The sequence below is a fragment of the Balaenoptera musculus genome, chromosome 8 (assembly GCF_009873245.2).
Source record: "Balaenoptera musculus isolate JJ_BM4_2016_0621 chromosome 8, mBalMus1.pri.v3, whole genome shotgun sequence".
NCBI lineage: Eukaryota > Metazoa > Chordata > Mammalia > Artiodactyla > Balaenopteridae > Balaenoptera > Balaenoptera musculus.
This window is the reverse complement of record NC_045792.1, coordinates 10,611,007-10,623,455: the sequence shown is the minus strand read 5'-3', so window position 1 is coordinate 10,623,455 and position 12,449 is coordinate 10,611,007.

The window sequence follows — 12,449 nt, the reverse complement described above, 5'->3', positions numbered from 1 at the left end:
ATCAGCCGCTTTTGACGTAAGTGAAAACTCTCCTTGAAACACTTCATATTCTTGGCTTCCAGGACAACACATTATCTTTGTTTTCCTTCTTCATTTCTGGCTACCCCTCCTTATTTGCTTTCCCCGGTTTGTCCTCATCTGACTTCTTAATGTTAGATTCCCCCAAAGCTCAGTTCTAGAATGTCTTCTTTCTTACTATTTATACTTATTGCCTATATAATGTCATCTATGATCTACATGACCTCTTCTAGATTCATGACTTTAAATGCCATCTATATAGTTAGGATGACTCTCTACCTAGTAATGACGACTCTCAATGTCATTTCTTCAACCTGGATCCTGGATCTCTCCCCATATAGCCAAAACTGCCTATTTAACATCACCACTTGGATATCACAATTTAACATGCCCCCAAACTGAGCTCCTGTCGTTTTTCCCAAAACCAGTTCCTCTCCTTTCTCAATTTATGGCAACTTAGGCTTAAAAACTTGGAGCCGTTCTTGATTCTTCCTTCTCTCGCACCTCATGTCCAAAGTGTGAATTTCTGTGGCTCCCCATCATAACAAATCTAAAAAGTGACCATTTCTCACCACCCCCACTACCCTACTGCGGTTCAAGTCAATTCCACCTCTCACCTGGACTGTCAAGATGGCCTCCTAAATAGTCCCCCCATTTCCGCCCTTGACTGCCTGCAGTCATTTCTCAACATAACAGCTGGAGCGGTGCTGTTAAAGCCTAAGTCAGAACGTCTTTCCGCTCCGCTCAGATTCCTCCAATGCTTCTCCATCTGCTCCTAGTAAAAGCCACAGTCCTTACTGTGACCCACAAAGTCCAAATCATCCGCCTCCTCCTTACTTCTCTCATCTCATTGCCTCCTAGCCTCCACTCCATCCTTCCATTCTTGTCATCCTGACCTCCTTTGTGTCCCTCGAAGACTCCACGTCTGCCCCTAGCTCAGGACTTGGCCCTTTCTGTTTCCTCTACTCAAAGCATTCTCACCTCTGATATTCATAGGATTTGTTCCCTTACTTCCTTCAGACCTTTATCTAGAGGCCACCTTCTCAGGGAGACCTTCCTGGTCCCCCATCTAAAATGTCAGTCCCCCTGCAAACACTTCATATGTCTCATGCCTGCTTCGTTCTTGCTCTTTACCACTTATCGTATGTAAATTACTGTATACTTTATTCATCTTATTTTCTGTCTCAACTAGACTGTAAACTCTGTAAGCATGGAGTCTTGTCCGTTTGTTCACTGATATACCCCAAGCAACTGGAAAAGCACTTGCCACGTAGCAGGCATCAAATAAATATTTGTTACATGAGTACCTTTGCCACATCTGCCCTCCCTAGAATGTTCTTCCTCCTCTTCTCCATTCAGACATATTTACCCATCCAGACAGAAATCAACGATTACCTTCTCTCTGCAGCTTCCCCAGCTTTGCTGACCTCTCTTCCCCCGTCAGAGTTCACTGTTCCCTCCTGTGTGCTCCACGAGCACGTTATATTTAACCTCTGCCACGATACTCAAAACACTGCTTTGCGACTTTCAGTATCTAACTCTCCCACGAGATAATGAGTTTCTTCAATGCAGAAGCATCACCTTTTTATTTTTTTCCATTAACTCTGGTGCCTGGCCCATAGTAAAATGCAGTAAAAGTGTTGAATGAATCACCAAACATAGTCTCTCTGCTTTTCAGTCCCTCGCTCCCCTTTTCACCACCCCTCACCACCATCCAAATGCCAGCCAGCTCCTCTGCTCCCAAGGTACCCATGACCCCCACTCCAACCAGATCTTACAGACAAGGTCTGTTCCCTGTTCCCAGGTTCTCCCCTCTGCCCTCCTACCCCTGGTCAGACGCTTATTCTCACAGAGCTCTGCTAAGTAAGATACTATGACAAACTCATAAGTGCCAAGATCCTAGTAAGATTTAATGGATTGACTACTGAATATTATATTTTAAAGTCACCACACATTTTTTTTTAATTCAGGAAATGAAGCAACAAGTGCTGAGGAAGGAAACTGGGGGGTGGGAGACACACACACTCCTTTTGAAGGTGCTGCTTGGTGCCGGCCTGACTGCTGTGATTTGGAAGGTTTTGAGGGCAGGTGTACTTGGAGCGCTATTAGTCATTCACCTTTGGGTGAGTTAACTTATCAGATTATTCCCTAGGAACAGAGAGATTATTTCTTGAGGACAGAGGAGAAGAGCTGGGACACACTGGACATCCTGCGGGAGAGAGGGCAGCTCCACCAAAGCAATGACATGGGAGAGCTGGGTGATGCTACCACCAAAGACAGACCCAGGAGAGTTCTGGTCCCCTCCCAGCCACGCCACTTTGCCTTCAATGGGACCAATTCCACGGGGAAGCCATGGTCCAAATAATCCAATGCAGAAATGGTCCCATCAAAAGAAGAGGCCACACAATATGAATCCTAAGAAAATGCTTTGGAAACCAGAAAGCACTATTAATTCAGCAACAAACATTCGCTGAGCCCAGAAAGGCAGAAGCATCTCCAAATATATATTGAGTACTGAGTGCTAGCTCTGTGAAACAACTGGGCACCAGGGCCACAAAGATGAGTAAAGAAAATCCCTGGTTTGAAAGAAAAAGTCTAATAAGTGAAAAATCACTGCAAACTAGTAGGATGAGTACTGGAGAATAGATGTGTCAACACACTATAGTATACAGGCAGCATTCAGCTCTGGTTATATGAGAAACTGTCACATAGTACGTAACACTCGAGGTAGGTCTTCAAGGATGAGGAGGAGTTTTCTGGGCAAACAGGGAAAATGGTAGAAGGAACAGCATATAAAAGACACAGCATCATGAAATCACCTGTCTTGGGGGAAAATACTAGTCATATGATATGACTGGATCAGAGGCTTTGAGAATGTGGTGGTAAATGAGATTCAGAGATAGTAAGGGATCAGGTTATGAGGATCTTGAAGGCCATAGTAAAAAGCTTAGACTTTAACCTTTTAGATGATGCTAAGCTGTTTAAGAATCTAAAGCAAGGGACCAACGTGTTGAGAATTTCATTTCTGGAAGATCACTCTAGCTGTATAGCATGCGGTATGGATTGGAAAGTAAAGAAGACTGGACTTAAAAAGACCAATTTGTGGAAAACTGTAGTGGAGATGGATGAGAGTCTGAGTTAGGCAACAATAGTAGAGACGGACAAGAATGGGCAGATACAAGATATATGAGGAGACAGTCAAAAAGCCTTATGACTGACTGGCTGTGATGGGGAGGAGTCACGAATAATATGGTCGATTTGTTTTGACTGATCTAGTGGATTTGCTGATGCGGGTGATACTGAATGCATAGGAAGCTTTTTTGTGGGACAGTTACATACATGTGCTGGGGCATATTGAGTTTGATGTTCCTGGGAGACATCAAGGCGGAGGTCTGGGAGACAAATGGGATGTGGACAGTCAATCGGGAGATAGATCTAATTTGAAGATGTAAACTTCAAAATCACATCAATACATGGTTCTGGTGGAAACCCACAGGTATAGCTCAACTGTCCTAAGGAAGTATGTTAAGAGACAACCACAGTATGCCCAAGTATGAAGACAGGCTGAAAAGGGGAGCCATACAAGAGATTAAGATTATCTGGAGATATGCAAACTATTATATATAAAATGGATAAACAACAAGGTCCCACTGTATAGTGCAGGGAGCTATTCAATATCTTGTGATAAACCATAATAGAAAAGAGTATGAAAAAGGATAGCTATATATGTATAACTGAATATCTGCTGTACAGCAGAGCGATTAACACAACATTGTAAATCAACTATACTTCAAAAAAATAAACTTTTAGAAATAGGTTATCTGGAGATAGAAGAGGAAAATACAGAGAAGAGTCTCAATGAAAGAGTGTTAAACACATACCAAGGCCAAAAAAGAGATCTTAAAGGTCTGAAAATGTTCATTGCATTTAACAACACAGAGGCCATTGATGACCTTGGTGGGCACACATTTGGAGAAGGGATGCGGACCAGGTGAGACAAGTGAGGCACCCAGGGAACAAAATTTAAGGTGGTGCTTGCTCTCAAAGTCATACACAAGCAGGATCAGCTCCTGAGAGTTCTGCCTTAAATCTCTCACCTCAGGTGCCTCATTTTCCTCACCCCAGTCCTGCCCATTCTGAACAGTAAATGAGAGGGAAGCAAGTAGAGTCAGCAAGCTTAATTTTACTACCCTGACTCAAGTTCTCCATCTCTTTCTTTTACAAATCCTGGTAGGCTTAATTTTACCACCCTGACTCAAGTTCTCCATCTCTTTCTTTTACAAATCCTGGTAGGCTTAATTTTACCACCCTGACTCAAGTTCTCCATCTCTTTCTTTTACAAATCATGGTAGACTTAATTTTACTACCCTGACTCAAGTTCTCCATCTCTTTTACAAATCATGGTAGACTTTTAATTTTACTACCCTGACTCAAGTTCTCCATCTCTTTCTTTTACAAATCATGGTAGGCTTAATTTTACTACCCTGACTCAAGTTCTCCATCTCTTTCTTTTACAAATCATGGTAGACTTAATTTTACTACCCTGACTCAAGTTCTCCATCTCTTTCTTTTACAAATCATGGTAGGCTTAATTTTACTACCCTGACTCAAGTTCTCCATCTCTTTCTTTTACAAATCATGGTAGGCTTAATTTTACTACCCTGACTCAAGTTCTCCATCTCTTTCTTTTACAAATCATGGTAGGCTTAATTTTACTACCCTGACTCAAGTTCTCCATCTCTTTCTTTTACAAATCATGGTAGACTTAATTTTACTACCCTGACTCAAGTTCTCCATCTCTTTCTTTTACAAATCATGGTAGGCTTAATTTTACTACCCTGACTCAAGTCCTCCATCTCTTTCTTTTACAAATCATGGTAGGCTTAAGCTACCATGTTTTGTCTGACATGAACCCCAACACAGGCCACATTTGACTGGTCCAGGCATGAACACCTGATCCAAGGGCAGCTAATCCTAAATTCTCAGCATACTGGGCAAAGCGTATTTCCTCTCCTAAGACTCTGATCAAGAAAATATCATGAGAATTTATTAGTTGGCAATAGAAGAAAAGTTGAAGAAAGCTTATCATTTAAAGGCCAGAAGAGCCACAATGGGTCACACACAGACCAAAGCTACAGGAAGACTGAGTTCTAAGTAAACTAAGGAATTCTATGGTAGAGAGAAAAAACAGAATCCGGTAGTGGAGAGAAGTGGGGCCACTGCAAGAGGACGAAGATATCACTGGTCTCTACAACCCTCTCAGCTCCAAAGAGCTTTTTGTTTCCTGTGCAGACACGTGTACATTAAGTTCCTTTATTCCTCAAGTTAGTTTGAGTTGAGTCTCTCTCTTCTTTGCAACCAGTAGAGCCAGATTGAAGTTATTTTTAAAGGAGCCTTGTCTGTGAAGTGAAGGAAAAATGTACGGCAATAGGAGAACAAGGGTTATATAAAAGAAAGGCCATTTGCGTTCTATAAAATGGAATGAAAAGGTGTTCGTAAGCTACTTTGAGTTACTGGATCAGCTGTTGGTCCTACTGATTTGTTCCTAAAGTATTCTGGATTGGGAAGGGGGCTAATGCTTGCCCAACTCATTCAGACTCATCTCTGTTTCCTTACCTATGAAGTAGTGATGTAAACATCTACCTACTTTTCTCATAGGGTGGATAATTATTATTCAATATATTGAAACACTGGGTATCATATTAAAAAGTGAAAATGTGAGGTGTTAATAATAATCATCAGTCATATCAATTATAGGAGCAATTGTTTACATTCTCTCTTTAGTAAAATCGGCCGAAGGTTTACTGAACAACGCTACACCCACCCCATCCCACCTACCTGCCACTTCTTTCTCTCTCTCACAGCGCTTGAAGTTCTACACTTACCCTGCCGTTGCTGTCTTTTACTTCTGGCTGAGTTTTACTAATATCCAATAACTGGATAATCAACACATCTCACCTGGAAACATTCTAACATGTTTGTTCACCTGAAAAGTTATTCCAGCTGTGATGGGCAAGACAGCCCTTTAGAAATGGTAAACATTAGGTGGTAATGGCCATGACAGTGATAGTAGTAAGCACTGGTGATGGCAGCTGTTGTTGTCATAGCTACACTATAGGAAATTACATCTGGTAATCTGAAATTGAACTTAACTCTTACATCTTTATACCTCACACAGAACTCTATGTTGACCCTTTTATTTTTTTAAGTCAGTTTTTTCATGCCATGATACCAATTTTAATATAATTGGGGAGTATCATAAACCTAATTCATTAGCAGACAGCGGAGAATAACCTTGTTACAACATAGTCTCATGTACTGCACAGCCCTCTACTCTCTGCCCATGAAGGCCAAAAGCTGGTTCAGAAGGAAGATCTGGGTACTTTAAAAACCTCTGCAGCAGTAGCAGCATTTTGGGATTCTAGTAGAACAGCGGATCCATTTTGTCACCTAATGTGAGAACAGTTTTTTGAACCCTTCTCTTGGTCAACACTGAGAGTCAATCTGCTAGTTCAGATTACTTGATGACACAGTCTGTAAACAGGGCCGGTGCAAACTAGGGAAAAGTAACATGCGTAACAGCCATCTTTGGCCCCGGACTGGCTGGATATGTGGGTGCTCTGGGCATGCCCAGGTCTTCTGACTGGCTGATGGTGGGGAAAGGAAAGCACTAACAGTCAACACCTAATCCAGTGCTCTAAAGGCACCTGGGCAGCGCCCAGCACTTCCTCTTCTGTGTCAGACTTGAAGAAATCTTTTACCCTGGCTTGTTGAGCCTGGCTAAGGATGAGGTAAAAGAAATATAAGGGCTCCTTTCTGCTCTGTACTTACCTGTCAATTGAGGAGAACGTTTGTAAAGAATGCACCTGGGGGGGCTTCCCTGGTGGCGCAGTGGTTGAGAGTCTGCCTGCCGATGCAGAGGACACGGGTTCGAGTCCTGGTCTGGGAAGATCCCACATGCCGCGGAGCAACTGGGCCCGTGAGCCACAACTACTGAGCCTGCGCGTCTGGAGCCTGTGCTCCACAACGGGAGAGGCCGCGACAGTTGAGAGGCTCGCGCACCGCGATGAAGAGTGGCCCCCGCTCGCCGCAACTGGAGAAGCCCTCGCACAGAAACGAAGACCCAACACAGCCAAAAATAAATAAATAAATTTATTAAAAAAAAAAAAAATGCACCTGGGATGATGGGTACACGGAATCCCCTGATACTATTCTCCCCACTTTTGTCAATGTTTGAAATCTTCCAGAATAAAGAGTTAAACCAGAAAGAAAAGGCAGTTTTATATACTATTTAACTTTAGGGTTTGGGGAAAAGGGATCTTTCTCCCCCAAACATTTTCCACCACCTCCTAGTCAATGCTTTTCATTTCACAGTTGGAGATAAGATTGGAAATACAAACACAAATAGGGACGAACAGTGACTAGAATTCACATTCAGATGGAAACGACTGAAAGCAGATCCTTTCCCAGGAGGGAGCAGCAGGGAACCGGGCACCTGGAGGGGGAGAACGGACACGGAGACGAGAAACGGGGAGTTTCACAGTCATATTTTATTGACTTCACGGTGTGGCCATCTCTCTGCCTCAAAAGGTTCTTTGCGGAGGCAACTGGTGCTTACTGAGATCCCCTCTTCTCCCATGAGTTTGCAATCCTGCCCCATCCCCGCCACAGTTATCCTGGGCTTCAGAGACAAAGTCCTTCGCTGGCTTTTGACCCCTGCCCCCTTAATAATATTAGACCATAAAGTTGCTTAGCAGAGAGGAGTTGCCATGACGACAACACCCCTATCTCTGTAGCAATGCCAGCACCGAGACCCAGGGGCTCGGGCACATGGCAAAAGGACAGCTTGCGAGGAACAATGGAGGGAGCCAACGGCAGATTCTTTTCATGCCTAATTACCCATGAACACATGGCACAATGGCTTATTTAACTCTGCCTTGGCTCAGAATGGAGACAGGTCCTTGTTCCAGTTGGAAAGGATTCCAGCCCTGGCCCTTGCCTCTACGTCAGAGAGGGGCAGAGGGACAAGGAGAGTGAGTGATTGAAATGCACAGACCTTGTCTTCTTAATTATTTTGCATTTGGCTATCTTTCCTTGTCACAGAAGCTAATTATTCCAAGTCAGGAAAATTGTTCCACCGAAGGTTAAGCCGCAAGCTGAATGCTGACAACCGGTGTTAGGAGCAACCATTTCCCATGGCTTGCTAGGCAGTAGAATATCATTCTTTCTCAGAACTGACCCAGACAGGCAGAGGGTAGAATGACTTAGTCAATCCTCAGGATGTATAAGGTAACCTTCCTAGCTTCTTTCTCACTGTTCCAGGAACCCTAGAGTAGAATTCAGGCCTCACCTCAGGGAATGTTGCAGACTGTGGAAAAGCAGTCTTGCCAGGACCAGGCTGTAAGGAGAGCCCAGGCAGAAGAGACAGGACAGAGCTGGGGGCAAGGGAGAGTCTCCACTCTGTGCAGCGAACAGGCACAGGACTGTGCCACTTCCTCCACTTGGGGAGCTCACGACCATCCCAAAGTGCTTTTCAGTCATCAAAGATGATGGGTGAGCCAAAGAGGCTGCTGTCTCATAGGAATGAGGAGGATGAATGGTTTTCAGAGATTCATGCCACTGGTTCTCTTCTGGGTTTCCTGCCATAGCAGCCAACTACACGAGATAATCGATTACCAAAACTACACCCAACTGAACTCAGATAACACTGCTTTAAACATCTGTTTGGATCCCTGCTCCAGCTGTGACCCTTATCACTTTCCTGCCAGTGTGACTTACTATTCTTTATCTCATTCAAATAATCACAGGCAGAGAGGGTCAAAGGCTTTCCAGCTCTCTTTCCTGGCTCAGCAAAACCCAGTGGGCTCTGGGTTTCTTATATTCTAACTGAACACACTAGAATATAAGATTTTAGAAGCCATCATTCTGGGAGAACCCGGAGCACACTCTCCTCACTAAGAGAGTAAGAAATGCACTGGGATGGGATCACTGCCATCTTTGAGAAGCTCAGAGTGGCTGTTCTCTGTAGCACAGAACTGATAGGAGATGTAGCCATGAGATGGAACTTCTTGATATTAAGTGGAGTTTCAAATGAGGTTCAGAGTAAGATAAGGCTTTGCTACAGGCCCAGCCTCTAGTTCAAACTCAGGACCAGATACAATTGCCACTCACGACTAAATTCAATGGTACTAGAGGTACCACAGGTACCAGACACAGATAGAGATGGACAGAATTTCAAGCTCCACTAGGACACTTAGAGCACGGACCTGTGAAGGTGGCGGGAAACCATGTCTTCTGCAGCAGAAAATGACTGCCGTTTGAAAAGAAGCTTATGGGTAAATGAATGACAATGGGATACCAAGTGGTTGTGTGATGAGGGCTGGCCATCAGAAGGTGGGTGTTATCTAATCAACTGATCATGAGATCAGGTGGGTTAAGGAGAAATTCCCATGGCGATGGAAATTGTGCATCAGGCCTATGGAGATTCAGAAGGCATCAGTAAATGACATGAGTGAGTGGCCAGAATTCTATGCCCCTTCTCCCATTTCTCCTTCAACTCACACCTATGAAGGAGAGGACACATAGTTCAAACCTAGTTTAAAAATGGGGCTATACCATACTTGGTGCTAGCAAAAATGGACTGCTGACACTTTTCAGCCTCACCCAGGAGTGACACTAAGGACACTGGTGAAGAAAAATTCTCCCAGAGGTCGGAACTTCAAAACAGTAATCTAGGCCATTCACTTCATATAGAGGAAGGCCTGAGGTCCCAATATGTACATGAACTCCTGAGAAGTGTCCAGTTACTTGGCTGAAAGGGACACCACTAGAATTTTTGTGTATTTATTTCCTATGGCTGCTGTTACAAAGTACCACACACTTTGTGGCATAAAGCCACAGACATTTACTCCCTCACAGTTCTGGAGGCCTGAAGTCCGAAAATACTATCACCAGATTGAAAGAAAGGTGCTGGAGGCCTGAAAGGAAAATCCATTCCTCGCCTCTTCCAGCTCCTGATGGCTACTGGCACTCCTGAGCTTGTGGCCACATTGCTCCAGTCTGGTCTCTGTCTTCACATTGCCTTCTCCTCAGTTTCTGTCAACCTCCTCCGCCTCTTTCTTATAAAGACACATGTGATTTTAAGACCCACCCAGAGAATCCTAGATAATCTAACAATCTCAAGATCCTTAATCTAATCACATCTGCAAAGACCATTTTTCCAAATAAGATAATATTTACAGATTCCAGAAATTAAGACCAGATACCTTCGGAGGCTACCATCAATCTACCACAATTTGGGAGTAGCAGGTCTTGGAAAGACAGTTGTGAGTGGGCCTATGGGAGGGGGCACGAAAACGGTGAGCATTTTTCTGTCTCGTGTTAATATCCGCCAAATGCATTCACCCCAGAAAATGTTCTCAGTCCCCAGGGAAACAGCATGCCCACCTGTGGATGTCAGCCAGCCTCTCAGCTTGGATTCGTACCGACTCAGGGCCCCTAAGCCGTCCCTGAGCGGCTACGGCGGCAAAGGTGGAATACTGCAATGGTCACAACAGCATGGGCTCCATCCCACCAGGGTTCTTGATATTATACAACCTGCCAGCTACAGAGACCAATTCTAACCGCTTGATAGGGTGCCATTCCTCTAGGACAGTGCTTCTCAATCAATCTGTGGTGAGCAACCAGGTTTATTTGTTTTTAAACTCTTAAATATTATGGAAATTACTTTTATATAATACAGTGAAATAAATTACTAGAAAATTACTAGATGCTTGAATGTGGCAACAATGTCAAATTATTTTAATTTTCTAGACCCTTCCTTTCAATTTCTATACTTATCACAGATTGGTAAAAGGCCCATCACGTCCCATGGACCTCATTTTGAGTAGCACTGCCCTATAAACAGGCCAGCACCTATTGCTGGATCAATTCCATCAGCTCCTTTCCATCCTGAAAGGAGCGGTAGTTCTTCTCTATACAAGGTTATACCTGTTCAGAAAATGGGTTTTCATTCCGTGCATGTTGCTTTCACCAGTACCACAATCCAAACATCTAATCAATTGATGTGGTATGACACTCAACATTGCCTCAGACCAACAGAAATATTTTACAGCCAAGGAGGTGCAACATTGGACATACGACCGCGGGATTCACTGTGTTACCATGTACCCCATGACACACAGCCAGCCAGCCAATTAGCATGATGGAATAGCCCCTGTCTCCAAAGGTTGGACTACATGAATCTAGGAACCAAAGGAGAGTAGCATGATTGAACCCTCTCAGAATCACTCCCAGTGACTTAACTTGCAAAATGTATGCTTCCCCCTTTCTGCCTCATCAGACTCTGCCAGGTTAAAGGTCCTGGCTCTTTGGAGAGAAGGCTTCCACCAGTCTTACTGAATTGAAAGCAAGGGCAGCCAGATAGCCACTTTTCACTCCTCACCTCAATGGACCAGAGGTCAAAGAAAAGAATTACTGGACTCCTGGTGCTAATTAAACCTGATTACTATGAAAAATTAGGATTGCTGCTCTACAGTGAGAGCAGGGAGTCTGAGGGATCCCCTGGAAGCCAAGGATCCACTGAGGCTTCTCTCTGTGTTTTCATGTCCAGGGACAGCAAATCAGCAACTGCAGCAACCATAACTTAAATGGTCAAGGTAACTTAGTGTGCAAACCCCTCAGGGGTGGAAATCTAGATTACTCCACCAGGCTGCTAAAGGGTTAGCTGATGGAAAGTCTAAAAGAAGTGGAGGAGAGGAGAGATGATTATCAAAAATGGCCTTGGGACCAGCTGCTGCTTATTTCCATGATCTTCTTGATGTTAGTCTTATGCCAGATTGCGGCTGCTGGCACTATCCTGAAGGGCTCTTTGTGATTAGGTAGACTTTTACCAGTCCTGTAAGAAAATAAGTGACAGCACTTTGTTCTCACAAAAATGGAGGCACCATATTATAACTGAGAACCAGATGCAACAGAAGGACCCAGAGAGACTTAATGGTGCAAGTGTTACACTGTCAGTCACTTACTTTGCACCATCCTCTCCGCTTCATCAGTTTTGGGAACCCCTGACCACTTGTTCCACCCCAGTTGCCACTGCAACAACAAACTCTCTGTGGACATCAGTTTACTTAATTCCAAGCAGTAGACACCACGGTAACATATCCTCATGTTGGCACATCCTCTGCCTCACTCCTCTTTTTCTTCACTCCTCCTTCCTGGTATTATATACCTTAATAAAGTGGTAGCTCATAAGCTCTTGTCTCAGCCTCTGTTTTCTGTGAAGACCCAGGCTAAGAGATTAGCCACAGGTCCTCTGCCAGTGACTTGCAGTTTGTGCTGTCACTACCCTTCTGCCTAGGGTGGGTCACCAATTATTTATACTATAAATAATAAAGTATATTCCTCCTGCTAAAGTGGAACACCTTTCTTTA